This window comes from Danio aesculapii, chromosome 20, assembly GCF_903798145.1.
Source record: "Danio aesculapii chromosome 20, fDanAes4.1, whole genome shotgun sequence".
NCBI classification, from domain to species: Eukaryota; Metazoa; Chordata; class Actinopteri; order Cypriniformes; family Danionidae; genus Danio; species Danio aesculapii.
Genome location: NC_079454.1, coordinates 10,237,552 through 10,249,477, shown reverse-complemented (window position 1 = coordinate 10,249,477; position 11,926 = coordinate 10,237,552). Strand labels below are relative to the sequence as shown.

The 11,926-nt window shown below is 40.3% G+C and overlaps 4 non-coding genes and 1 pseudogene across 4 annotated transcripts; all 5 read left to right on the top strand.

Annotated features, from left to right (window-relative positions):
• Window positions 1–314: 314 nt before the first annotated feature.
• LOC130213896 (U1 spliceosomal RNA) lies at window positions 315–456 on the top strand (annotated as a pseudogene).
• Window positions 457–6,166: 5,710 nt separating this feature from the next.
• LOC130213892 (U1 spliceosomal RNA) lies at window positions 6,167–6,330 on the top strand. Its single transcript, XR_008835544.1, has one exon. It is a non-coding gene; the product is annotated as a U1 spliceosomal RNA (small nuclear RNA).
• An 812-nt stretch (window positions 6,331–7,142) lies between these two features.
• LOC130213891 (U1 spliceosomal RNA) lies at window positions 7,143–7,306 on the top strand. Its single transcript, XR_008835543.1, has one exon. It is a non-coding gene; the product is annotated as a U1 spliceosomal RNA (small nuclear RNA).
• An 812-nt stretch (window positions 7,307–8,118) lies between these two features.
• Window positions 8,119–8,282, top strand: LOC130213894 (U1 spliceosomal RNA). Its single transcript, XR_008835546.1, has one exon. It is a non-coding gene; the product is annotated as a U1 spliceosomal RNA (small nuclear RNA).
• Window positions 8,283–9,100: 818 nt separating this feature from the next.
• On the top strand, window positions 9,101–9,257 carry LOC130213897 (U1 spliceosomal RNA). The gene has a single exon (XR_008835547.1). It is a non-coding gene; the product is annotated as a U1 spliceosomal RNA (small nuclear RNA).
• The last annotated feature ends 2,669 nt before the right edge of the window (window positions 9,258–11,926 follow it).

Sequence of the window (11,926 nt, the reverse complement as noted above, 5' to 3'; positions counted from 1 at the left end):
CACACTACCCTCCCCTCCCCTTATAGTGTCTGCTATTCCCAAATCGAGTGCGTCCCACGGAAACCATGCATTGGCAGTCCCAACTGATGACAAAACACAAAGCGAACATTTGGCGGAAGCTCACGTTCTTTATCGGTTGCCACAGTTACTAGCAAGTGGTTTGCAGGCACAGGCACAGGCACGTCTGCTGCAAGTACAGCGCCGTCAGGAGACTGGGGTTGCTGGCCCATTCCCCATGCTCGGTGGCTGGGCATCACCGTCAGGAAAGATGGCCGATAGAAAACGGCTGCGCCATTTGCTCCGTCCAGCAACTCATACTTACCTGGCAGGGGAGATACCATGATCAGAAAGGTGGTTCACCCAGGTCGAGGCTTGGCCATTGCACTCCGGTCATGCTGTGGGAATCTCGACTGCATAATTTCTGCTAGTGGGGGACTGCGTTCACGCTCTCCCCTGAGCACAGAGGTTCAAGATAGAGTTCATGCGGTAGTTCCAGACATGGCAGGAGCAGCGCTGCTCTTTTCTCATTCAGTTTTCCAGTCAAGGAACACGCGTTAAGAGAGCCCCCGGTGGCTATTGTCCGGCAACCAGAGACATCTTCACAGTCAGCCACCTGTGGTTTCCTGTCTCAGGGATGTGAGCTGGTTGCAGCGGGAGGTTGTTTAGTCAACGCTTCCGCTTTTGTTCGTGAAGTTCTCTTCCGGAACGTTTGTAGATCCCGCGTTGTTCTTCAAGCCATGTCGTTTGAGCGCTGTGCTGACAGTCTGACGTAAGAAAATGGAACAGAACATATAATAGGCAAGAGTGCAAAGCACGGAGCTCTAGGCAAAGACGGCCCGAACCGCAGCAAAGCAGGAGGCCGACCTGTCAAAATCGACCAACTCAACAACTAACCAGAGAAAAAGAAGGCATCTGTAGAGAAAGAAAGCAGGCAGCGGAAAAGAAAGAACGAACCGAAAACACACTCCCCTCCCCTCCCCTTATAGTGTCTGCTATTCCCAAATCGAGTGCGTCCCACGGAAACCATGCATTGGCAGTCCCAACTGATGACAAAACACAAAGCGAACATTTGGTGGAAGCTCACATTCTTTATCGGTTGCCACAGTTACTAGCAAGTGGTTTGCAGGCACAGGCACAGGCACGTCTGCTGCAAGTACAGCGCCGTCAGGAGACTGGGGTTGCTGGCCCATTCCCCATGCTCGGTGGCTGGGCATCACCGTCAGGAAAGATGGCCGATAGAAAACGGCTGCGCCATTTGCTCCGTCCAGCGAGAAGGGTGATCCTGCACAACTGGAGTGGCTGCACTTTCAGGACCGTACGTTTAGGACCGCATCTTTAGGACCCTAGTTTTTTGTGACATCGCCACCTGCCGGATTAGATCATAGACGCTCTAATAAGATGGACGACATGGATGGCAAGAATAATGTGAGTACCGATTTTCTTTTAGGTTTTATTTTAAACTGTAAAAGAAGGTGTTTATTTAGTACTGTTATTGTTTTATACTGTGCAAAGTTTATGCAAAAATGCCCGATTAGCCCGCACGATTTACCCCAGTTTCAAGGGTCTCGGACAAAAATTGTGGAAAGTTATGTTACGATATGTGACGATTTTTTTCCAGAAGAAAATCTAATAATATTGAGTGTGGAGAAGTTTACACAGGTAAAATGAGAGCTGCTAACTATTAATCAATTATTTCCACGAATTGGGAATACATTGTCTAATTGTATTAAATATTACACCGTTCTCAATTCGTGGCCATGGTTTAATGAAACTGTAGATTTAATGGCGTGTTGACTTAACGGCTAATCATTTTAAAAAGTACGTTGATGTGTGAGGTGTTTCAGATTTACCTATATTTTTCTGTAAAAGTGTGAAAACGTCTTCTACTCATTGTTTTATCACATTAGCCAAGTATAAATCAGGCCTTGACCATATAGTCTTATTATCATGTATTATGTCTACACATTAATATCTATGTTTATTGTGTAGGCATGTTAATGTCTATCTACCTGGCCAATATGAAGTGATGGCCAATATAATTGAAAACAAACTATAGGAATATTTTCGCTGAGGTTATCTCAAACTGTTGGGTAACACTTTATAAAAACTGCATACTATAAATTATTAAGCATTAACAAATGGTTAACTTACTACTTTATTATTTGATTAGCATTAAATCTACATTAATAGACATAGTTAAGCAGTTTATAAATACAGTTACAAATGCTAGCTGTATTCTTGAATTAATAGCACCTCTATGATGTGCTTGCTTGTTTTTTTTGTATTTGTTAATTGTTTCATTTCATTATTTTTGTTTCATTACAAAATTAAGTATTATTTAAGCAAATGAATGACAGTGATTAAAACAAAACAATAAAAAATAAAACTTTACAAAATCAAATAAAAAACAAATCTTTGCAATCTAAAGATAAAATTACTGTACAGTTTAAACCACAGCATAACATTAAAAATGTTTTATCATATTGCGAAATAGTGATATTTTGATGTTTTATCAAATTTAATTTTTAAAATGTAATGTTATTCTTACTTAAAAATAGCAACGATTTTTTTTTCATTTGATACTGAGCCTTGTCATTTATAAGAGATCTACAAATCATAAATATTCCACACTTTAGATTAGGTCACAAAAGTAAGAAGTTGAGCTAATACCAGATTTATTAATTTACAGAGTAACTATTACTCTATGCCTGAAAAATAAGATGTTCATTAATCACTAAAGCACCAATTACTCTTAAATAACTGGTATGTAAATAATGCAATACTTCATTATTGAAAAAAGAATCGCATTATAAATAAAGAATACAGCATCTGCAGCTGTATTTAAACTACTTACTAATGTCTGTTATTGTAGATTTAATGCTTAGCAAGTGATGAACTAACTATTTGTTAATTCTTAAGAAATTATTCATAGTATGCAGCTATTTAATTACCAAATACACTAAATATTAGGCTCTCTCTTTTTCAAGATGCATATAACGATCCAACAAGGGAGATCCCTGCCTGAATTGAAGAGATGCTGTATGATACAGTACACATGCTGTATGATACAGTACACAGGCTGTACTGATATATTTTGACTGTATTCCTATAGGCTATACTGATATATTTTGACTACGTTCCTATAGGCTGTACTGGTGTATTTTGCCTGTGTTCTTATAGGCTGTACTGGTATATTTTGCCTACGTTCCTATAGACTGTACTGATATTCTCAGCCTGCGTTCTTATCCTTTTCTTTTCTTTTTTTGTAGAAATCTTGCACAACAAATTGATCCTGGAAACTGGACTGAGAAGACTGGGCATGATGTTGCTGTGACTAAACAAATGGCTATTTCAAACAAATATAACTACAAGAGATAGACAGTGGCTTTCATCTGTATCTTTTTTTGTTACTTTTAGGGCTTGCCACGCCAGAGCTGTGGTAATGAATGTGGGGTTTTTATGCTTATGGTGAGGTCTAAGGTTTTTAACTAAGTATAAACAAGCCTTTGTCAACACTGTGAATAAAAGCTTTTCCATCTTTTCTATTGCAGTATACCCTTTGCTCTGTGACCGGTGTGGCAATTGAATTCCAGGAGGTAAGTTTGTTTAAAGCAGCGATGTCCAAACGGTCCTGGAGGTCCGGTGTCCTGCAGATTTTAGCTCCAACTTGCCTCAACACACCTGTAAAGATGTTTCTAGAAAGCCTAGCAAGAGCTTGATTAGCTAGCCCAGGCGTGTTTGATTGTGGTTGGAACTAAAATTTGCATGACACTGGCCCTCCAGGACTAAGTTTGGACACCCCTGATTTAGAGAAAATGTTAGAAAAAAATTCTCACTTTAAATGTTTGTTTGTATACTCTTTATCTTGAAGAAAATGGACACATCATGAATTATAAGACTTCAAAATAGAAGGATATGGCACCTCTGTAACACTTTTGAAAAATTTCATGTGCTGTTTTCCATTTTATATATATATATATATATATATATATATATATATATATATATATATATATATATATATATATATATATATATATATATATATATATATATATATATTGGATGTTATCATATGTGTTTGCTGGATAATGTATAATAAAGTATAATGACTGTCATCGTCATCTTAAGATAAATAGGAAATATTTGCAATAGTTGTTTCATGCTATATGCAGCTGTAAGGTAATGTAGTGTAGGGAAAAGCTATGCAGTATTTTAGATTAATCTTGTTATTTTTAATCAGCGGTTTGCCTTCTGGACCGATGAGGCCAGAAACTTGCTCCAAGGAAAACTTCAGCCAGTGTACAGGGTGCCAAAAAAGTGTGCCATCTCTGAGGAAATCCCACTTCACATTCAGGCTGTTCCACAACAGAGGAAAAAAGAATTGTGGACTTTATTGTAAAGTTAAAGGGGTCTGAGGAGCATTTGACGGTACTTCACCGATCTTCACATTTATCCATCTTTGTCTTTAGTGTAATACGTTTCTCTAAATAATTGTTTTTATACCATTGTTTGCCCATAGGGTGTACTCAACGGGAAGCCCTCTAAGTGGTTGCGTAAGCAAGCATCTTTCCAGGTGCCTGTCTACATAGACAGTGAGGAAGAGCAAGATGTCCCTTTGCTTATCTTAAAGACGTACTGCACAGGACACCAACAAAACTGAGGTTTACTGATGAAGTGCAGCTTATCTGTGATGTTCTTTTTCCAGAGGTATGCCAGACCAAATAATGCACTTACAAAATCTACTGTATATAAATTGCATGCTGGGTGTTACTCATTTATCGACCCATGTATAATGATATTTGCTGTTCAGTGGTGGTATATTAGTTCGTTTAAATGAATCATTTTTTCATAGGCCATCATACATGCTCTGGGGGTCTTGAGGGGTTTGTCTTCAGATGATGCTGAGCAGGTCTACCTTTCTGGCACAAAATATAATTACAGGTCAGAATATGATTTATTTTGACACAATGCTCAGAGAAACTTTTTGTTACTGATATTTACATTAACCCATCAGTGCTTGTTCTCTATTTCAGTGAAGTAGAATAATTTAGTCGAAAAATTGACAAAAAATCTAGGAAAGAAGGGAGACCATTCAAGAGGTGGGTATTGCTCTTATATACCTAAAAATTTGCAGCTGGCAGTTGGGTGTCCTTTTTGGTTCTCCTAACAGTGCATAAGTTTAAACCAGAAATATATATTACAGTTAAACATGGTAAAATATATTTTTTATTACTTTTAATAAATATTAATTTAAATTTAATTGCATAACAAATGGTTCAACTTTTTCATTGTTTATTTATATATATATATATATATATATATATATATATATATATATAGATAGATAGATAGATAGATAGATAGATAGATAGATAGATAGATAGATTCTCTCTCCCTCTCTCATTCACAGGAGCTAAAGGAATGCTGCTTTTTGTGCTATTGTGGCTGTTGTGTGTGGATGTTTAAATAAATGTACATTCTTGAATAAATCCTCTGTCATGTCTCTCTACATCCTTTACAAACTGGTTTTAAATTAGTTACTGCATATGCTGATTATATTTGATTTCAATGTATTTGTCCTGATACTGAGCTAATTAGTTTAATCCAAGGGGATTCATCCATATACAGTATTTTTCAAGAAATGCAAGTCTTTTAAGGCACTCATTTTTTTCATTTGTGTAAAGTTAAGAAACATTTTTAATTTCTTTTTTTATCTGTGAATTCATTTGTTTTAATTTAAAATTGTTACTCACAACAGGTGTTTCACACTTTAACTTCTGGTACGTTTTACATCAAAAAGCACAATTTGAAAAAAAAAAAGCTCCTAAAAGTCTCCGCTATATCATCCAATCAGGTAGGTGGCGCTGGGAATCCAGTCCTATGGTCCTAGAAATGCAGTTCACCGTGCCATCCAATCCAGTAGGTGGCGCTGGCGAAAAGAAATGCGGTCCTAGTAATGCAGTTTTACAATGTCATCCAATCCAATAGGTGGCGCTGCCGAAAAGAAATGCGGTCCTAGAAATGCAGTTTTACAATGTCATCCAATCCAGTAGGTGGCGATGTCACAAAAAACTAGGGTCCTAAAGATGCGGTCCTAAACGTACGGTCCTGAAAGTGCAGCCACTCCAGTTGTGCAGGATCATACTATTGCGTCCAGCAACTCATACTTACCTGGCAGGGGAGATACCATGATCAGAAAGGTGGTTCACCCAGGTCGAGGCTTGGCCATTGCACTCCGGTCATGCTGACCCCTGCGAATTCCCCAAATGTGGGAATCTCGACTGCATAATTTCTGGTAGTGGGGGACTGCGTTCGCGCTCTCCCCTGAGCACAGAGGTTCAAGATAGAGTTCATGCGGTAGTTCCAGACATGGCAGGGGCAGCGCTGCTCTTTTCTCGTTCAGTTTTCCAGTCAAGGAACACGCGTTAAGAGAGCCCCCGGTGGCTATTGTCCGGCAACCAGAGACATCTTCACAGTCAGCCACCTGTGGTTTCCTGTCTCAGGGATGTAAGCTGGTTGCAGCGGGAGGTTGTTTAGTCAACGCTTCCGCATTTGTTCGTGAAGTTCTCTTCCGGAACGTTTGTAGATCCCGCGTTGTTCTTCAAGCCATGTCGTTTGAGCGCTGTGCTGACAGTCTGACGTAAGAAAATGGAACAGAACATATAATAGGCAAGAGTGCAAAGCACGGAGCTCTAGGCAAAGACGGCCCGAACCGCAGCAAAGCAGGAGGCCGACCTGTCAAAATCGACCAACTCAACAACTAACCAGAGAAAAAGAAGGCATCTGTAGAGAAAGAAAGCAGGCAGCGGAAAAGAAAGAACGAACCGAAAACACACTCCCCTCCCCTCCCCTTATAGTGTCTGCTATTCCCAAATCGAGTGCGTCCCACGGAAACCATGCATTGGCAGTCCCAACTGATGACAAAACACAAAGCGAACATTTGGTGGAAGCTCACGTTCTTTATCGGTTGCCACAGTTACTAGCAAGTGGTTTGCAGGCACAGGCACGTCTGCTGCAAGTACAGCGCCGTCAGGAGACTGGGGTTGCTGGCCCATTCCCCATGCTCCGTGGCTGGGCATCACTGTCAGGAAAGATGGCCGATAGAAAACGGCTGCTCCATTTGCTCCGTCCAGCAACTCATACTTACCTGGCAGGGGAGATACCATGATCAGAAAGGTGGTTCACCCAGGTCGAGGCTTGGCCATTGCACTCCGGTCATGCTGACCCCTGCGAATTCCCCAAATGTGGGAATCTCGACTGCATAATTTCTGGTAGTGGGGGACTGCGTTCGCGCTCTCCCCTGAGCACAGAGGTTCAAGATAGAGTTCATGCGGTAGTTCCAGACATGGCAGGGGCAGCGCTGCTCTTTTCTCGTTCAGTTTTCCAGTCAAGGAACACGCGTTAAGAGAGCCCCCGGTGGCTATTGTCCGGCAACCAGAGACATCTTCACAGTCAGCCACCTGTGGTTTCCTGTCTCAGGGATGTAAGCTGGTTGCAGCGGGAGGTTGTTTAGTCAACGCTTCCGCTTTTGTTCGTGAAGTTCTCTTCCGGAACGTTTGTAGATCCCGCGTTGTTCTTCAAGCCATGTCGTTTGAGCGCTGTGCTGACAGTCTGACGTAAGAAAATGGAACAGAACATATAATAGGCAAGAGTGCAAAGCACGGAGCTCTAGGCAAAGACGGCCCGAACCGCAGCAAAGCAGGAGGCCGACCTGTCAAAATCGACCAACTCAACAACTAACCAGAGAAAAAGAAGGCATCTGTAGAGAAAGAAAGCAGGCAGCGGAAAAGAAAGAACGAACCGAAAACACACTCCCCTCCCCTCCCCTTATATTGTCTGCTATTCCCAAATCGAGTGCGTCCCACGGAAACCATGCATTGGCAGTCCCAACTGATGACAAAACACAAAGCGAACATTTGGTGGAAGCTCACGTTCTTTATCGGTTGCCACAGTTACTAGCAAGTGGTTTGCAGGCACAGGCACGTCTGCTGCAAGTACAGCGCCGTCAGGAGACTGGGGTTGCTGGCCCATTCCCCATGCTCGGTGGCTGGGCATCACCATCAGGAAAGATGGCCGATAGAAAACGGCTGCGCCATTTGCTCCGTCCAGCAACTCATACTTACCTGGCAGGGGAGATACCATGATCAGAAAGGTGGTTCACCCAGGGCGAGGTTTGGCCATTGCATTCCAGTCATGCTGACCCCTGCGAATTCCCCAAATGTGGGAATCTCGACTGCATAATTTCTGGTAGTGGGGGACTGCGTTCGCGCTCTCCCCTGAGCACAGAAGTTCAAGATAGAGTTCATGCGGTAGTTCCAGACATGGCAGGGGCAGCGCTGCTCTTTTCTCGTTCAGTTTTCCAGTCAAGGAACACGCGTTAAGAGAGCCCCCGGTGGCTATTGTCCGGCAACCAGAGACATCTTCACAGTCAGCCACCTGTGGTTTCCTGTCTCAGGGATGTAAGCTGGTTGCAGCGGGAGGTTGTTTAGTCAACGCTTCCGCTTTTGTTCGTGAAGTTCTCTTCCGGAACGTTTGTAGATCCCGCGTTGTTCTTCAAGCCATGTCGTTTGAGCGCTGTGCTGACAGTCTGACGTAAGAAAATGGAACAGAACATATAATAGGCAAGAGTGCAAAGCACGGAGCTCTAGGCAAAGACGGCCCGAACCGCAGCAAAGCAGGAGGCCGACCTGTCAAAATCGACCAACTCAACAACTAACCAGAGAAAAAGAAGGCATCTGTAGAGAAAGAAAGCAGGCAGCGGAAAAGAAAGAACGAACCGAAAATACACTCCCCTCCCCTCCCCTTATAGTGTCTGCTATTCCCAAATCGAGTGCGTCCCACGGAAACCATGCATTGGCAGTCCCAACTGATGACAAAACACAAAGCGAACATTTGGTGGAAGCTCACGTTCTTTATCGGTTGCCACAGTTACTAGCAAGTGGTTTGCAGGCACAGGCACAGGCACGTCTGCTGCAAGTACAGCGCCGTCAGGAGACTGGGGTTGCTGGCCCATTCCCCATGCTCGGTGGCTGGGCATCACCGTCAGGAAAGATGGCCGATAGAAAACGGCTGCGCCATTTGCTCCGTCCAGCAACTCATACTTACCTGGCAGGGGAGATACCATGATCAGAAAGGTGGTTCACCCAGGGCGAGGCTTGACCATTGCACTCCGGTCATGCTGACCCCTGCGAATGGCGATCGACCTGTACGGCGTGCAAATTTCATTATGGATGTGTAGGCAATTACAGCACTTGATTGGTTGATTGAGTTTCAGCAAACCATGAATGAACTGCTTTTGCGAGTGACCAACCCCCTGGTGATGTCATCAAAACAAATAGTAGTAACTGTCAGAACACGTTCTATATGGTGTGGTCCTATTGAAATTAAAGCAAACAACTCTAACTGTGCACAAAAGTGAACTATGAAATGATCATTTAATAAGTTTGTTATTAAAATTTAAGTTGCTTTTTAAATTAAATAACTTTTAATGGTTCACTCAAAATCCCCATAAACCTCAACAGATGGAATATATAAATTAATTCATGTAATATCAGTTCTATAAATAAAATATTCATATGTAATATAATTAATAGTAGTAATTAAAGGTCAAACTTTTTTATAAATGCATAATGTTTAGTAGAATTATTCTTAAATTTGTTTGTATAACAAAAAAAATGCAAATATTTAGCTTCTGTTCTATTATATTATATTATACAGATATACAATCATATTTCTAATAGCAGTAATACAATTACATAAAATGAATAATAATCCCTTACTTTGTTACTGGGTAAGTATTTTAATTATAGTAACTAACTACTTTGTAACAAATTACAACAGTGTAATGTCATAGGATATTTGAATAATGTACAGTTTTTGTATTTGTGTGTTGCAGGTGGAGCTTGATGTTGGAGTGTGGTTTAAGGATGACTCCACTGGCATCCCATCTGACGGCAACAGGATAAGCTGTCATCGACTCCAGAACTGGACTTGGTAAAACACAGAGGAGCAATAGACTTTTCAGAGCGCCTGTACCAGAGGTTACTATTAAAATGGACTGCATATTATTGTCATAGACTCAGATAATGATTCTAAATTAAATTCAAAAATCAGAAGATTTAGGCTATTTTTAAAAACCAATGAAGTCCTTCCAACACATACAAAAAGAAACACGAGATTGTATTTTATTATCCAAATTTATTAAAAGTGAAAAAGAAAAGTTCTAAACATATTGTTAAATCTGCCTGACATAAAAATGTATACAATAGATATACTTTGTACATAATAAAAAACACATTACTATTAGAATCATTAGTTTTAATATTACTGATAGCAGTTATAGATCTAAGAATATATTTGTATACATAAAAAAATACTGCCAGGTCAAGCATTTAGATATAAAAAAAATAAATAAATCCTCTTAAAAAAAAACAAAGCTAACAATTAAAGTATATAAAGCAACATTAGTTATCACAAAATAATAATTAAAGTACTTTAAATAACATAATTATATATATATATATTTTTTTTTATTACTAAAATTTTATAATGAATAAATAATTAAATAAAATAATTATATTAAAGTACTTTAAATAACATTATGATAATATATACTTAATAAACATAAATAAATAAATAAAAACAAGAAAACAATTAAAGAAATACTGTAAACTGTAAAACAATAAACTGTTAACATAACATACATTTCTGGAACAAAACAGTGTTACAACAATCAACAAATTAGTGTAAAACACTGTAAACTTAAACAGTCAAATGTTAATATAACATTTGTTTCTACAACAATCAACAAATTAGTGTAAAACACTGTAAACTTAAACAGTCAAATGTTAACATAACATTTGTTTCTACAACAATCAACAAATTAGTGCAAACTGTATTAAAAAAAAAAGCTTAACTTTTGTAAACGGTTACATTTTTGCAACAATAAGTTACAATCTACAAATTAGTATAAAACGATGTATACTCTGAAACAATCAAATGTTAATATTGCAAACATTTGTGCAACAATAAGTGTAAAAAACAGTCAACAAATTAGTGCAAACTGTAAAAACCTGTAAACTTTTTTAAAAAAATCAACTGTTATTATAACATACATTTATGCATCAATACCAGTGTTACAACAATCAACAAATTAGTGTAAAACACTGTAAACTTTCAAACAACCACCTGTTATTATAACATATACATTTTTGCAACAATAACACTGTTACAAGTCAAAAACTATGAACCGCAATATGGATACAGGTCCAGTTAGACAGACTCGGAGGCCTGAGACTGAGAGCCCAAGAGAATGTCCACAGCCCTTTTAAAGTCTTCAAAACAGTCAAACGTCTGCCCAGCAAGGTTTGTGGACGTGGAGGCTTTGGAGCTCTCACAGTAGCTCTTCTTTCTGTATTTCTTGTGACCTTGAGTTGGTTGGCCACACAGAGCACAGATGTAAACCTTCACTGAGGTTGGATGTCCAGAGCCACTGAGTCCTGCCTTTTTCCTCTTGTAGATTGTTGATCTTGAGGGCAACAGTGGCAGAGTGGATGTCTGCGGCAAGGAAACAGCAGGAGGTGCAGTCAGCGGAGTGTGTGTGTGCCGGAGTCCTGCGGACATCGAATGGGCCGGCGCAGGAACTGGTTGAGCAAGAGCAGAGGGAGGGACAGGTAAGATTTGCCTTTGCTTTAACTTTCGGGTGCCGGCCAGAGAAGTGGTGATCTGATACTGCACTGCAGGCCGGCTGGTATGGGGTCTTTCCTCTGGAAGCTCCTCAGCGGGGGGCTGGCTGGTGCTGGAGACGCTCTGGTGACGACGGAGGACAGACAGACCCTGGTCAGTGACGTTTGTGGCTGACAGCGCCTCCTGCCTCCTGATGAACTCGCTCACGCACTTTGAATTTATTTTCAGGATGGGAATC